The 13706-nt window shown below is 37.8% G+C and overlaps 1 pseudogene; it reads left to right on the top strand.

Annotated features, from left to right (window-relative positions):
* Window positions 1-5841: 5841 nt before the first annotated feature.
* On the top strand, window positions 5842-7083 carry LOC138147398 (protein Aster-C pseudogene; annotated as a pseudogene).
* Window positions 7084-13706: the final 6623 nt, after the last annotated feature.

Genomic DNA, 13706 nt, shown 5'->3' on the forward strand with positions numbered 1-13706 from the left:
AATATTCAGTTTTCTTAAAAGCTCTTCGCACAAATAACACTTTCTCCTTGAGACCTTTTTTTTAAAATCTCTCCAGCTGCTGGCATTTTCCTACCCACAAAGGATTCCATATTTCATTTCTAGGTCTTGCATATACGTATTTATGTACATAATGCTTCTACCCCAATAGAATGCAAGCTCTTTGAGGGTAGAGACTATCATCTTTGTTTTTCTGTCCCCAGCACATAACAAACACAGTGTCTGGCACAGAGAAGGTAGTGAATAAATGCTTATCAACTGACCAGCTAATTAACTGATTAAATTAGCCAGAATCTTTATTTCAGAAGAATATCCACCATTCCAAAACCCTTTTGGAAAACTATACTTTTCTGTGAATTGCAACCAAAGACCAGTTACAGATGGGCATCAGGCATGTGTCAAATAATGACTGTAAGCAATCTTTTTGACTTCCAAACACTACAAAGTGTTTGGGGGCTTCCTTTATTTGGCTCAGTGTCTCACACTATCAGTAACTGGGATGAAGAAGTGCATGGTTCTAATTTGGACTATTGGAGCAGCTGCATGAATAGGTAAGTAGCTGTCACATGTCCTTGTCAAAATAAAATTTTGAGCTGTCTCATTAAAGAGCAAAAGCTCCTCATAATTTACAAGGCTCTTGCTCAAACAGCAGTTGATGCAGTGGCAACTTTGTCTAAGGAGCAGCAGCCACTATTTTCACAGCTTGCCATACTAGGCAGAATCAAATAAAGACCTGATGCTCAAATCGTTTTGATATCCCTTTGTGCCTCTTTTTAAAGTAATAAATTTTATTGCTATTTTCTATTTTTTATATCACCTACATTTCCTACTTTATCAACTCCACCCCCCCAATCCCCACCAGCTATCTTTTATAAAAAGAATTAGAAAGCAAAAACAGAACAAAAAACTCAGTTCAACAAAATTAACTGATACATCCAAAAAATGTAGTGTACCACACATAATTTCCTACCTTTGCAAAGAAAGAGGATGCCTTTTCATATCTCTTCTTTGGAGCTAAATTTGGTTATTACAAATTTTCAGCATTAAGTTTTGGTTGTTTTATCATAGTTGTTATTTCCACTTACCCTGTGGTACTCATTGTATATTGTATATGATATTTTATGGAATATTGTTTTCCTAACTCTGTGTACTTCACTTTGAATCAGTTCATAAAATTCTTCCTATGCTTTTCTGTATTCATGGTACTTATTGTTTTTATAGCACAGTAATATTGCTATTCCAATACAATCATGTTCTGCAACTTGTATAGCCATTCCCCAATAGATGAGCATGTATTTTGTTTTCAGTTTTTTAGAACTACAAGAAGTCTTGCTATAAATATTTTGGTGTCTGTGGGATCTTTCTTTTGGACATTTGTATCCCTAGGACTCATGCCTTGTAGTGCAATCTCTTGGTGAAACAATTTAGTCATTTTTTTCACACAATTTCAAATTGCTTTGGCTATGCCAATGGACGACTTCACCAATAGTCCATTAGTGTACCCATCTTTCTGCAACCCCTATATAGCCCCTCTTCTTTTGTCATCTTTACCAATTTGGTGGGTGTGAGATGAACCCTTAAAATTGTTTGGATTTTCATTTCTGTTAATGATTTTGAGCATCATTTCATATGATTGTTAGTAGTTTACAATTCTTATAAGACCAGATTTTTTCATATCTTTTAACCACTTCTGTTAATTGCCCATGTACTTTTGGCTATCAAATCATTATCAGAGATATTTGATACAAAGACTAATCCCCCCCACCCCCCCACCCCCCACAACCAACTGCTTTCCTTCTTATCTTAGTTGCATGAGTTTTATTTGTGTAAAAAAAAAGTTTTTAGTTTTGGGTAATCATGCTTCTTCCAAAAAAATTATCATCTCTGTATAGTCTGGAAAGTCATCTGGTGCAGGGTTAAAGTAGACTTCAACACATGAAAGCTCTTCAGAGTAATGATACAAAATGTATTACTCTCATCTGTGACTGGGCAGAGATGTAAGACAACATTACATTCATTTGATTCCATCCTCTAATCTGGGAAGAGAGGGAGGCTTATAAATAGGTTATCAGTCACAGTATGCACTGTCTGGGGGTGTACATTTAGAATGGAATCTCTTAGCATTTGCTCCACATTGAAGCAATACATGTCCATTTCAACAACTAAAAATAGTGGAGGAATTTTTTTCTCAAGTACTTGCATTATTATCTCCCCCAGACTGGAAAAGAATTTTCATTATCATCCATTCTACTTGTTCTAAGACTTAATTTAAAAGAGCCCTAGACTGTCTTTATCTTAAGGTATTTTTAGATCTATTGACATGCATTAACTTCCATGAAAGGCCTACAAGACGTTGATAAATTGTTTCATGGATAGATCTGCAACCTCTGTTATTATCAACAGCAACACTAAGCCTTTTCTTGATCAGTTCCTTCAGGGTTTTGTTTTTTCCCATTTCCTTCCCTGGAAATAAATTCAACACTAAAATGCCAATTTGTGTAAACCTCTGTGTAATCTGTTTCCTTAGACTGGTCTTTCAACATTGCACAAAGAGTACTTCAGTCCTCCACAGGATCTGTGATCTTACTGATGTGCTATTCCATCTAATAATATAGATCACTACTCATCTATTGGGAAGCTAGATAGCACAGTGGATTGAAGGCCAGGCCTGGAGTCAAGAAGACTCCTCTTCCTGAGTTCAAATTTGATCTTAGAGACTTAGTAACTTTGTGACCCGGGGAAAGTCCCTTAACCCTGTTTGTCTCAGTTCTTCATCTACAAAGTAAGCCGGAAAAGGAAATGGTAAACCACTGTAGTATGTCCACCAAACAAACAAAAACAACAACAAATGGGGTCATGGAGAGTCAGATACATCTGAATCATCTGACCAACAACTCATCTATTATTGTTCATCCTGTATAACTCTCATCCATGTCTTCCATCAAGGTTGGGGGGGAGGGGTCCAGCCAATGTTGGAAACCTCCTTCAAGCTCTTTTAACTCATGAGACTATCAATGGAGCATATGAGCTGTTCATGAGCAGGCCTTTCAGTTCTTATCTTCCCTCCCCATATACAACAGGCATTTTCAACTATGGAGACATCTAGGCATTGTACAGCCTCCTATTTTCAGCTATGGAAATGTCTAGCCCTATGCTAGCTCCCTTCCCCTTCCCATCAAGGGCACTCAAGCCAGAATCCTAGCCTCTGGAGTTTCCAAGCCTGAAAATCAAAGAGGTGTTCAGAGCTCAAATCATGACCTTTGGACTCTGACATTGTAATCACTATATATGTTCTGAGATTGTGGGATAATAGAGTTGTATGGAGAACTACTTACTCAGACATCCCTCCTCAGCCACAGAGAATACCCCTTCTGGGGCTCTGTGTTGAATATCCTCCATGATAATGGGAAATACCTCTACCAAGCACATATTTCTCAGTTTTATATCTCTCTGGAAATTAAAGATTAATTAAACGTTATCTCTTTCATAGAGTCTCTCAAGAAATTCTTTTTGACCTTAACATGCAGAAGAGACGGTTTATTGGAAGAGAATCTTTAAAGTGGTATTTTGTTCTATTAAATAAATTATTTTCTATCATCATCTGACAATAAGCAAAGTGGGCTTCTGTATTCTCTGTACCTTCACCTAGTTGTGTAACTATACCTTAGTCTGCTGTAAAATACTGTCTACAAAGTCTGACTATTCCCTTGTCATGTTTCCATCAAAAGTGCGTGTGCAAATCAATCTCATAAAAGTTTTATAGAGAGGAGAAAATAGGAATATGAGTGGGTAGCTATTTACATCCTTTCAACCTCTCTTTCCTGAAAGTTATGGCCTCCAGTGTTGTTGTTCAGTCATTTTTCAGTCGTGTCCAACTCTTTGTGACCCCATTTGGTGTTTTCCTCTTTTTTTTGCCTTTTTGGAGGGAGGAGGCAGTGTCAGAGGGAGGATTTGAACTCACTGACTCCAGGGCTGGTGCTCCATTCACTGTGCCACTTAACTGCCCCTGAGGTTTTCTTGATAAAGATACTAGAGTGGTTTGCTATTTTGTTCATTTTATATATGAGGAAACTGAGGTAAATAGGATTAAGTGACTTTCCCAGGTTCACATAGCTAGTAATTATCTAAGACTGGATTTGAACTCAGGTCTTCCTGACTCTGATGGGGTGCTTGGTTGCCTGTGCTTTCTCCATCAACTCCAGGCCCTGTGCTCTATCTACCATGCCATCTAGCTGCCCCAATGACCTACATATTTTTTTCCTAAATGTTGTGTATCTTACACTCTGTTAACTATCTTGATAATCAACTTGTCAATGTCCTCAAAACTATATTTCTCCAAAACAAATCTCTTCTATATAAATTTGACCTGGTCCAGCTGTGTTTCTCATCTTCACTTTTTTTTTTTTAGTGCAATTTCCACTTCCTTGTGGAACACATTGAGAATTGTGATAGTAAACTTCAAATACAGTGGTTTCTCCATTATTCAGAAAGAAAATACATGGGTTTTTTTTTTCCTTTTTAAATAGAAGTTTTGATAGATCTGTTTCCATTTTTGTATGTTTGTTGTCCTCTCAGCCTTATAAAGTCTCAAGATAACTCTGAATTACACAACAAGACTAATATAGAAAGATGTTTTGTATGACTGCATATATATAACCTATATCAAATTGCTTTCTCAATAAAGAGGGAGGGCAGGGAGAGAGAATTTGAAACTCAAAATTTAAAAAAAGAAATGTTAAAATTGTAACTGGGGAAGAATAAAATATTATATACATATATATATATATATATATATGTGTGTGTGTGTGTGTATATATATATAAGATATTCTGAAATAATGTATCTCATGCCAAACTTTCTATAAATCATTTCCTTTCTCATCACTATTGGCTGTTTTATGTGTTTGATGCTCATAATCCTCTACCATCCTCTTCATTAAGCTTTTGGAAATGAATTTTTATTATACATTAGTTTTGATTTTGGTTTCCATTTATCCTGTGGTACTGTCAAGATGGCAAGTGTTTGCTATTGGTATGTTTTCCAGGAACCTTTGACTTTTCATGGTGTCAATTGCTTCACATTGGTTAAGCTTCTATTTAAAAAATGGTGATAGTTTGCACTGTCTGTTTTTTCATTTGTTTGCTAATTTTCTATATCAATCATTTGTTTAATAAGTCAAGTTGGATGTGTTATTATTATATGGCTTCTCATTTTTAATATTCTAACTTGGCATTGATTTTGGTTTCCCCTCTAATAAGAAGTGATCTGACCTTACGGAGGCTACTAATTGGCACAGAATTTACTGGATGGAAAAGGAAGTTCAAAAACTCACTGAAAAAAATAATTCCTTCAAAATTAGGTTGGAGCAAATGGAAGCTAATGACTTTATAAGAAATAAAGATACTATTAAACAGATCCAAACAAATGAAAAAATAAAAGGCAATGTGAAATATCTCATTGGAAAAGCCACTGACCTGGAAAATAGATCCACGAGAGATCACTTAAAAAGTATTGGACTACCTGAAAGTCACAATTAAAAAAAGAGCCTAGACGTTATCTTTCAAGAAATTATCAAGAAAAACTGCCTTGATATTCTAGAATGAGAGGGTAAAATAGAAATCGAAATAATTCACCAATTGCCTCTTCAAAAAGATCCCAAAAAGAAAACTCCTAGTAATATTATAAACAAATTCCAGAGTTTCCAAATCAAGGAGAAAATATTATAAGTAGTCAGGAAGAAACAATTTGAATTTTGTGGAAATACAATTAGGATAACACAAGATCTAGCAGCTTCGCATTAAAGGATTGAAGGGCTTGAGATATGATATTCCAGAAGTCAAAGGAGATAGGATTAAAACCAAGAATCACCTACCCAGCAAAACTGAGTATAGTACTTCAGGGGAAAATCGGATATTCAATGAAATAGAGGACTTTCAAGCACTCTTAATGAAAAGATCAGAGCTGAACAGAAAATTTGACTTTCAAATACAAGAAGCAAGAGAAGCATGAAAAGGTGAACAAAATATTCCTGAGAGAGCCCTCAATGGAAGACTTTTTTTCAAATTGTGTTTTTTATATCAGTGCCAATCGAATGCTTGAATTGCTTTTCACTAGTTTATGCTTCATGAAGAGATTCACCAGTTTCAGGAATATAATAGATGCAGTTTCTACCCCTTGGAATGTTGAAACTAGTGGTGATCAGCTAAGAACTATTGCATACAATATAGTTCTCAACAATCTACTTACTGGGAAGCTCACTTCAGCCACTGAAAAGCAGACACTATATAAAGAAAGTCAGGAAGCACGATTCTACTTAGTAGACTCAGAAGTTCTGACCCATGATGTTCCCTTCCATGATTATTTCTATACTTTGAACAGATATTGCATCACTCGTTCTTCAAAACAAATGCAGGCTACAAGTTTCTTCAAAGTTGAAATATAGAAAACAGCCATGGAGCTTCATAAAGTCTTTAATTGAAAAGAACTCTTGAAGCTCATTGGAAGACTATTTCAAACAATTTGAATCAGATCTGTAAATGGAGGACTCTTTGCTAAAGCAATCTATTGAGGATCCTGGAAAACCCAGGAAAACTGAGAAGACAAACATAATCAAAATATGGCAAAATGCTTCCTAAACACTCTTCTCCATGCCCCCCAGGGACCATAGGCTTGGACTCCTAGGGAGACATTAAAGAAAGGAAAAAAGAAACTGAAAGCTGTGACATTGCCATTGTTGTGGTGGAATGTCTTTTTGCTGTTGCTAGTCTTGCTGAATGTGACCCTCTATCTCTAGCTGTCAAAGATAGAACATGCAGCTCAGTCATTTTACACTCTCCATGTCCAGGAAGAAAAATCTGGGAATTCAGCTTCTGATGTGGTATCAAAAGGAGAAAATACTCAAAAGAACAAAGATAAATCTCATTGATTGAAGGGAGTTCTTAAGGACTCTGTAACCATGCTTGAACAGCTGAAGAGTTCCCTCATGCTCCAGAGAACCTTTGATCTCCTGAATAAGAACAAGGCTGATGTTGCTATTAAGAGCTAGCAATGTCAGGGTCTAAAATTCCCATGACTTAGACAATGAATGAAGAGATTTGGAAATAATCCAAAGAAGGATTTCACTTGTCTTAACAACATCTGCATTAGGTTCCCTCCCCCCCCCCCGCGTTGATTTCTTGTATTTCCAATAAAAAGGAAATTTTGAGTATGTATTTAATAATTATGGTCACGTATGACATTGAGAGTATATCCTTTGGTTTCTCGCACATATTTCTAAGCTGTGATATTTGGTTTTAGCAGGTAAGATACAAGCTAGACAAGTCCTGGCACCTCCCTTTAGATCTTCTTTCTCAATGTATGTATGCTTTCTTATACAAGTGTGCTATCCTTGTGAACAGAAGAAAAACCAAGAGTTTCTTCAGTAGTTATTGTATTGAAGTAGAAAGCTCCGGGGGGAGAGGAGCTCTGGGTTTTTACCCTGGAATGCTAGGAAAACCATTGGATGAAAATTTTCTTTCATAAATTCTTATTCCAGTTGACAAAATGTAGGTTTCAGTTAAACTTTTCCTAATTTTTTCAGTCATAGGAGCCCCATGGGATTATTACAGCCTTTCCTCAAGAGGCCAGTAAAGAATAGAAATACTGATTGTAGAGAGAATTGTGATTGTAGTGTGTTGATTCTGACTTCCATCTCTACAAGTAGTATCTGAGTACTTGAGGGGCTGGGGGTGAAGCTATAAACAGCAGTTACTGAATTTTAAAATGAGAACTCAATGATCTGAGATGTTTGTTATGGGCACAAGAAGGATAAATAACAAATTAAATACTTTCTGTGGTATTTCTTAAACCATAGAGATTGTCCTCACATATACCTCAAAACAAATGATCAAACTAAGTTCCTTTATAACTTCAGACTAAATGTTTATGTACAAGTTATGAAATTTCTAAGAAAATTTGAACTTGTTATGTAAATTGAGTATCAATAAAACACTTAAGATTCTTGAAAAAAAAATTCCAAATGGGGTCACGAAGAGTTGGACATGAATGAAATGACTCAACAACAACGATGAAAGGATAATCTTTAATTTGATTAGATCATCTTGGTAGCTGGGTCTCTAAGATCTCTTGCAAATCTAAATCTGCAATCCTACAAATCTAAAGAAAGGTAGATTTAGGTTTCATATAAGGCAAATAATTAGAGTTATCTAAAAACAGAATATACTACTTCAGGAGGTGATGGTTTCCCTAACATTGGAGGTCTTCAGACAGAAGTAACACTCCTCTGCACTCATTTCCCCAACTCACACTAGCATTGACTGCTTGGGTTTTGAGATTTGTGGGTGCTTCTATTCTCAGGGTGCTAGTAATCCGATGGGTGGCTATCCTCATGAGTCCCCATCAGTTTGCCACTCCTTAACAATCAATCAGCAAACTCATTTCGTGTAGCATAGAAGGAAGAGTAGTTACAAAGCATTTCTCCCCAAGACCAGGGCCATGCTCACCCACATATACATACACAGTCCACAAGAAGAAAAGAGGGCAAGAATTTAAAGTATAATTATAATAAGGCACACAAACGGCCAAGGTCAATCAAAACTCTGGAACTCCAGGACCTTGGTGTCCTTCGTCCAGAGATTTTCCCGAAGTCCACTGAGGAGCTTGGTGTCAGTGATGGACGAGTGGCTGCAGCTCAGCTAAGTTTGCTCCTCATTGGGCAGGATGTTGCATCTACATGCTGCTGGCGTGAGTTACACAATTTGCCTGGCTGCTTTGCTGCCTCTCTATTAGACTCAGCAGCTTCTGGCCTAGATCAAAGAGGTCACTTGACCACTGCACTATTCACAGACTAGACCAGGCACATTTCTCTTTCCATTGCTGCTAGACTGGGGCAGGCAGCTTGCTCAGCCACTGAGATCTAGCTTGGCTGAGCAGATTTCTCAGCTACTAGGCTCTTCTCAGATCACAGCATCTCTGTCAGACAGGTCCATTAGGTGGACTGGCCAGCCTTATTCTTCAGTATTCTTCAATCACCGTCCCCACTGAGTGATGAACTCTTTTCAGCTGTAGTGTTACAATGTTCTTTATAGCTTCTGCGCTGCTCTATACAAAACCGCAACAATCTTTAACCTAAAATTGGCAGAAGCCTTTTCAATTTGACTCCCTCATCCCTTGGCAGCTAGGGAGTGTGGTGTGTCCTTGAGTCAGGAAGACCTGAGCTCAATATCTCCAACACTTACTACCTATGTGACCCTAGGCAAGTCACTGCACCTCAATTTGCTTAGTTTCCTCAGCTGTAAAATGGAGGTCATAATAGCATTAGGTTTGTGAGGATCAAATGAGATGATGTTAGCAAAATGTACAGTGCCTGGCGCATAGTAAGTGTTTAATAAACATTTGTTTTCTTCCTTCTTTCCCTTGGCTCTGAGATTTGTCACCTCCAGGAGGGATACAAAGGGGCTCTAGCCTCTCCAATTCAATGGTTCTTCATAATTCAGACCCAGTTCCCTCATCCAGAAACTCTTCCTTGGCTTATTGTGATCAATCTTAATTCAGTTACATTTTTAAGACTCCTTTTGGAGTTTTATGCAAATAATTACCTTGGGAGAAAGGTATGAATATGTTCTGCACACTCAGGGCAAATTCAAAATTCAGGAGTGGTAGGGAATAGAATTGTGAATAGATCTGATTTTAGGAAACCTCACAAACCAACTATATTCTTCATTCTACCTCCACTGAATGTTCTATCCTGAATAAAGGGTGGGAACCATCCACACCAACCACATGGTTTAACTTTAAATCCAACAAGGCAGTTGCATTTTTTTTTAACCTTGTGGCTTGGTCTTAGTCAATACCATTGGGCAGATGTTCTGGGAAAAGGTCATTGCTTTGTAAGCAATGGGAAAAGTTGCTCCCTCCCAGGCAACTAAAGCCAAGATCATCACTTATGCATATGCTGATTTTGTGCATGTATATTAGAAATCTCACATCTGACATGAGATTTTTTTGTGTGTATGTTTAATATATCTGTGGCTTCCCTAACTCCTATGGGGGGGGAGGGGAGGAAAAAAAAGGAGGGACAGTGATAGAGGCAGATAGACTGAGGGGGAAGGAGGAAGGGAAGAGAAAGAGAGAGACAGTGAAGGAGGAAGAGAAGAAAGAAAAAGAAGCTTTTTGAGGGGGAAATGGTGAGAAGGAAAGGAAAAGAGAGGAAGGGAGAAGTAGTGAATAAAAGGAGAGGAGAGGAGGGGAAGGGAAGGGAGAAGAAAGGAGGAGACAGTGAGAAATACACAGACCTAGGAAAGACAAAAAAGGATAAGAGTAGGAGAAAGAATATATGATGAAATAGATAAATAGAAAAGAAATAGATAAAAGAGAAAGAAAGGAGAGAAAAGAGACAAGAGAGAAGCGACAGAGGGGAGTGAGGCAAGTCATTTAGCTTTTTTGGGTCCTAGTTTACTCTTCTGTAAGAACTAGTAGGTTGGACGACTTTTATCTATAAAGTCTCTTCCAGATATAAATCTAAAATTTAGAGGATTAATAAGTAAGGAGTACTGAATAAAAATAAGAGGGGAGAAGTAGAGAAGAGGAAAAGGACAGATGAGGGTGAAGAAAGATAGAGGAGAAGAAATGGGAGGGGAGGAAAAGGTAAGAAAAGAAAAGAGGAGAAAGGAGAGAGAAGAAAGAAAAATGATGGGTAGGAAAGCAGAGAATGAAAAAAGGTTGAAGAGAAAAGAAAGAAAAAGACAAGCATAAAAGAGAAAGGAGGGAGAAAAAAATATGAAAGAGAAGGGATAGGGGCAATTCACTTAAATTCTCTGGGCCTCAGTTTCCCCATCTATAGAATAAAGGCAGGAGTGGGGGTGGACTAGGTGATCTGAAGGGTCTCTTTCCAGCTCAAAATATACGAGGAAAAAAAAAAAGAAAAGAGAGAAAGAGACAGCAAGGAGAGATAAGAAGGAAGAAAAAAAAGAGAAGAGATAAAACAAACAGAAAGAAGAAAAACCTAGAGAAAGAGGAAATCTGTAAGAAGGGAAAGGGTTGTATCAGTACACATGGGGATATCCAGAAGAATTATAATAGTCTTGCAGATGGCCAAAGCAGCTTTCTAAAACTTAGCAGCTCAGCCTCTGTTAGAAGAATACCGCATGAGGTGCTTCACAGCTGTGGTATCCAGGCTGCATAGAGTTCTCTTCCTCTGATGCCCCTACCGCTCTCCTCCTTCCTTCCACAATGCTAAGAAGACCCCTACCCTTCTCCTTCTGGTTCTTTCCTGACCACATCCTTGGCACTCAGATTCTGTGCCCATACATTAATGTTGTTATGTTTTTGAAATGTTAATTTATTAAGGATTCTACAGTGACAAGAGTCCCAAATGAGGAGTCAAGAGACCTGACTTCTATTCCCAGCACCACCACTAACCTGCTGTATGCCCTCAAAGAAGTTACTTCACTACTCCAGCCTTGGTTGTTCCCATGCAAAATGGAGATGAGAGCCCCTGTCTTACCTATGGAAAATTTTAAAGGTCTATAAAAATGCAAACTCATTTTATCATGGTTCAGGTATTTGCTCATATCAAATACTCTGGTGTTCTATTGGAAGAAGGTAGAGACTTCGTCTATGAACCATTCCATTGCTAATAGAAAAATAATAAATACTGCTTTATTATCAATAAATCAACAAATATTTATTAAGACCCTGCTACCTTTACAGGACTGTACTAGATGCTAGGACACAAGTACAGAAAATGAATGATGCCAATGCACAATGATATTCCAATGGATAAAGATGATATTCAATTCAATTCAATAAACATTTATTGAGTTCAGGCACTTGGCTAGGAGTTGGGGATAAAGAGACAAAAAGTCATTATACTTAGGGAAATTTATTGTTGTAATAAAGGCATCTCCCCTCATCCATATGTATGATTTCTAAAGTAGACCAAATAAACTTCATCTTTTTCCTTGACAGCATCAAAAGCTCCCTCTTCCCGAATTTCAGCCCAAATTTCTGTCTCTAAACCACCAGATTTGAAGGCAAAGGACTTAGGTTAAAAGTTCTATTCTGCTACTTATAACTAGAGTGACCTTGGGTGATTAACTTTACCTCTCTAAACCTGTTTTGCTCATCTGTAAAATAAAGGGATTGGACAATCACTACAAACCCTTTTCAGCAACAACAAAAATATGTTGTGAACCCCCCAGAGTGATTTAATGAAGTATTCATGATATTCTGAAATTATTTACTGTTTAAAGCAAACATGGAAGAATTTTTAGTGCAAATCCCTTGGACCATGGTCCTGAACCTCCAGGGGATTCTCAAATCACTAAATGAGAATGTCCTCTCTATGCTCTTAGATCCTTTGATCTGTTCCCTCCCCCATATATTCTTTCATTGCTCTCCTAGGCCTGTACTGAGTGTGGACCCAGAACATAGCCATAGGGGACAGCTAGGTGCTAAAAGACCTAGATGAAAGGCAGGAAAAAAGATCTGTAGGTTTGCCCTGTGTCTCTTTGTACACTGGTATATGATGAGTCTGTGGATCCTGCGGCAGGTGAGAGGAGGTGCCTGGGATCAGACAAAGTCATTGTGGCCATTGTGCATGCATGTATGTCTATCCTTTGTACAATTGGCTAACTATTCCAAGCACCTGTAGCATATCTCCTCAATGATACAGTTAGGCTTTTAAAGATGGAGGGAGGGGTCTGTTTTCTCCTTTTGTGATAAAGTCTGCAGCACTTCTCAGCCTAAACAAGAATGAAATATGGGGGCGGCTAGGTGGTGCAGTGAATAGAGCACCTGCCCTGGAGTCAGGAGAACCTGAGTTCAAATCCGGCCTCAGACACTTAACACCTACTAGCCTTGTGACCTTGGGCAAGTCATTTAACCCCAATTGCCCTGCCCTCCCCCCTTCAAAAAGAAAAAAAAAGAATGAAATATGTACTCAATACATATTAATATGAATCAACAATTCAAAGGATCCCTAAAGGCAGAGAGGCAGAAAGAAGACTGGATGGGGAGTCAGAAGACCTGGATTCTAATCTTGATCCTAACATGTTATTAATCAAGTCACTTTATGTCTATAAGCTTCGGTTCATTCATGTGCAAAATTAGGAAGTTGGTGCTCCAAGGTTCAAATGAGATCATGTGTGCCTGGTGCTAAAACTTCAATCATTACATAAATGCCAACCATTATTATTCATCCTTAACTTTCTAAGAACTCTAAGCCCTCATTAGAAGTAATGTGGTATGGTCGATAGATGCTAAGCCTTAGAGTCAGGAAGGCCTGAATTCTCCTCTTGTTCCTAAGCCATACAAGTTGTGTAAATATGGACAAGATACAACCTTTAAAATTATATATTTCAGATGAGCTGCCGACCTACATCAGAGAAAGACGTTTCCTTACTAGGAGTTCCCTACATTAATGAAACCACAATTCCAGAACAACAACAAAAAAAAACCCAAATGAGCTCGAGTCCCAATTCCCTTCTTAAAACATAAAAAGTAATCATTGTCCTTTAGAGCAGTCCCTGGACAGAAGAATGAACTACTAAATCATTCCCTTAAAGTCTGTTTGCACATAAAACTAACTAGAATTTAAGCCTCAATCCGAAGGAAAACAGCATGAACACAAAATTTCCAGTGTATGTCTTTATCATCTTTAGACACTATTGGCATTGTTCAGACTAGCA

This window comes from Petaurus breviceps, unplaced genomic scaffold (genome assembly GCF_028583685.1).
Source record: "Petaurus breviceps papuanus isolate PSGF00001 unplaced genomic scaffold, PetGlider_PUasm1.0 90792, whole genome shotgun sequence".
Classification (NCBI taxonomy): Eukaryota; Metazoa; Chordata; class Mammalia; order Diprotodontia; family Petauridae; genus Petaurus; species Petaurus breviceps.